Source organism: Penaeus japonicus, unplaced genomic scaffold (genome assembly GCF_977035675.1).
Source record: "Penaeus japonicus unplaced genomic scaffold, GWHDUDI00000001_assembly GWHDUDI00000002, whole genome shotgun sequence".
Lineage (NCBI taxonomy): Eukaryota > Metazoa > Arthropoda > Malacostraca > Decapoda > Penaeidae > Penaeus > Penaeus japonicus.
This window is the reverse complement of record NW_028234404.1, coordinates 39,523,107-39,526,939: the sequence shown is the minus strand read 5'-3', so window position 1 is coordinate 39,526,939 and position 3,833 is coordinate 39,523,107.

The following is a 3,833-nucleotide window of genomic DNA, read 5'->3' as shown; positions in this document are numbered from 1 at the left end:
GTCCTGACAGAATCCTTATCACAACGTTCATTGCCTTACAACGATGCACTCAATGTAGTGTGTGTGCTCATTCAAGAGCGCCGTTTTATTTACATTCACCTCCTGTTGACGGGGCGTTTAAACCACCGAACATTAAAAGTCAAATCGACTCATGTTTAAGCGCCAAATGGGATCTTTATTTTGTTTACTGTGAATTCATTTACAATACATATTTGTTTAAAAGTAAAATACGAGTTATCATAAAAATAAATCAACACGTATTTCCAGTCTCGTGTTATCATCATGTCCGGAGTGTCCCCCGCTGGACACATAAAGCAAAACAGTAAACAGATGTTTAAGCTGGACCTCCAAACCCCGTTTTCTTCCTCTCTTCGTATTCCATTCTACTAAAGCTAATCCTCTTTTTTCTCATCTTATATGTATTTTATATATTGTATGTTAGTCTTTTCCCCCTAAAGCTTTTGGTATTTTAGAGAGAATTCCGAAAGTTATTCTAATCAACTGAAAGTCTCGGTCGACACGGAGAAGACTTGAATTAGGATCATGCTTGCAATGGCTTTTGTGTTCTTATTTATTTTCTTCCCTGATCATTGCTTATTCAACACGTGTGATTTATGAAGTTATTGTTGTCTGATGTATGGTTAAATCGTTTTTAGATTGCAATGAAAATTATTGTGTATACATGTATACACAAAAGACATACACACACACGCATATATATATATATATATATATATATATATATATATATATATATATATATACATATATATATATATATATATATATATATACATATATATATATATATATACACACACAACGAATTCTTATTTCAGAATCCAACAAGTGACAGCAGAACCCCCTCACCCCCCCCCATACACACATAGCAAGCACATTCAACATCGCAACATCCCAGCCCTTCTCCCCAAGGCACATCCTCCCCAAACAGCCAACTCCCGGTCCCCGCGTCCTCGCTCCCTCAACGGAGGAAAGGAGCTGTGGTCCCAATCGAGAGAAGGATGGAAGGATTCCAGCTTGTGTGGGCGGCATCCCAGGAGGGCGCACGAGGGAGAGGGGAAGGGGGGAGGTGGTGGTGGGGGTGTCTGTCCTCCCCTCCCCCTCAAGACCAATGGGTGGAGTCGCCGTGAATAAACTTGAGTGTGAATGCTCGGGAGAGGCTGTCCTCGAGAAGAGACAGGGAGGGGTGGTTTCTAGCAAGGTATGTATGTTGATATATATATATATACATATATATATATATATATATATATATATATATATATATATGTATATATATATATATTATATATATATATTATATATGTATATATATTATATATATATATATATATATATATATATATATATATATATATAAACACACACACACACACACACACACACACACACACACACACACACACACATATATATATATATATATGTGTGTGAATGAAAATTAATAATTAAAAAGATTATAGCTTAAAAACAAAACGATGCGCGTATATCTAAATGGGTCTCGCATGTATACTTACGCATGCATTATATAAGAAGCACTTAGGGGCATTAACACCCCCCCACCCCCACCCCCCTCAACACACTTACACACTCCCTGCATCCTTCCAAAGCACATTCCCCGTCCCGGACAACGAGGCAATTGAGCATCCACGAGTTTCCTCTGCAACAGCCCCCCCTCCCTCATCCCCACCCCCTCCCCCCTCCCCCCTCGGCCGAGAGTGAGAGTGAAGCTGCACCGCAAAGCCAAGCCACAGCGCAGATGTTGCGGGGCGAGAGAATGGACTTACTCAAGCAGTCAGATTTTTAATACGCTTAGCTCAATAATGATGATGATAACACAACACAACACACGTTATATTCTTCGTTCTTTCGGGTAAAGCGGAATTACTTCGCGAGAAGATCCAACACGAGAGACCAAATTATGATGTTATGTAAAGAAAACGAGGGACACATCGTCTCGATATTATAATACACGTCGTTTTAAGGGCGAACGACACCAGCCTGGTATGTGGTAGACCTCAGCTCCCTTAACCCTTTCTTTCTCTCGTATTTTCCTTTCACTTTCCTTCACAAACAGTAGACAGCAAATCCTTTCTTAGACGACCTTGGGCGTGCGAGGAAGAGGAGGAGGAGGAGGAGGAGGGAGAGGGGGAGGGGGAAGGGGAGAGGGAGGGGAGAGGGGGAGAGGGAGGAAAGGGGGAAGGGAGAGGGGGAGAGGGGGGGAGGGGGGAAGGGATAGAGGTGTCCGGACGTCTCAGGTATACGAGATGAGCTTAGGATACCTGCTCGTGCTCGCTCGTAGGAAACGCCAGGCAGAAAATATTCATGTAATCTACGTCTATCTTATTTTCTTATCTCTACCTATCTTTCCGAACTATCAAACTTACTCCCCCTATATATTGTAACGAGAATTATATATATATATTCATCGGTTTTCAGCCCTAAACACACAGAAATCGAAAGGATTATGCAAATCAGGACTCCGAGTGACAAGGCAGCCAGACAGAGATGACCAGCAGTGAACCGAAACACTAAACTGACCCTTTGCCTAACGCCACGTCTCCCTCGTGGTGGCTAACTATTCATTCTAAAAAAAAGAAAAAAAAAAAAAAAAAAAAAAAAATCTAGTTCTACCACGTCAATATAAAAATATTCCCTTGAAACCACTTAATAACAGACGAATTACGAATAACAGACGAATTACGAATAACAGACGAATTACGAATAACAGACGAATTACGGAAAGGCGGAAGCTAGAACTTTGCAATAAAACATTGCAATTTATCAACACACGTATTGTACTAAAAGTGACGTAAGGTAGAAGGATTCTGAAAGTGCTGTGTCACTCTTACTGTGGAAATTTGAAATCTGGTTGGGTTGTGCTTTAAATAGGATGTGTTGCTGCTACTATCATCACTATCATTATCATCGTCATTATATTTAATGTGTTTGTTTTTATTAACATAATTATATTTTCTGCTGTTAACTTTAATATTGTTGTTATTGTTATTATTATTCTTTTTTTATTATTAATATCTTTATTATTATTATCATTATCATTATTATCATTATTATTATTATCATTATTATCATTATCATTATCATCATTATCATTATCACTATTATCATTGTTGTTATCATTATCATCTTTATTATCATTAATATTATTATCATCAATGTTTCTTATATCGTCATCATTATCATTATTTCTATTATTATCATTACCATTATTTCTATTATTATCTTTATCATCATTACTATTATCGTTGTCATCATCATTCCTACTATTACTGTTACTATTACCTTAACTATTATCATTATCATCATTGTCATTATCATCATCATTATGATTATTGTTGTTATTATCATTATTATCATTATCATTGTTAGTACTATCATTATTTCTTATTCTCATTTATCATTAGCATTATTATCATTATCATGATTGATAATGATTATCTTTGTTATTATTATTATCATTATTATTATCATTGTTATTATTATTATAATTGTTATCATTATCATTATAATTATTTTTATTATTATCATTAATATTATCATTATATTATTATTATTATTTTCATTATTATCATCATTATCATTATTGTTATCATCATTATTATTTTTATCATTATTATTGATTATATTATTATTATTATTATCATCATTATCATTATCATTATTGTTATCATTATTATTATTATTATCATTATTATCATTATTACTATTACTATTATTATTATTATTATCATTATTTTTTATTATCATCGTCACTATTATTATTAGTAGTAGTATTATTACAATCATCATTA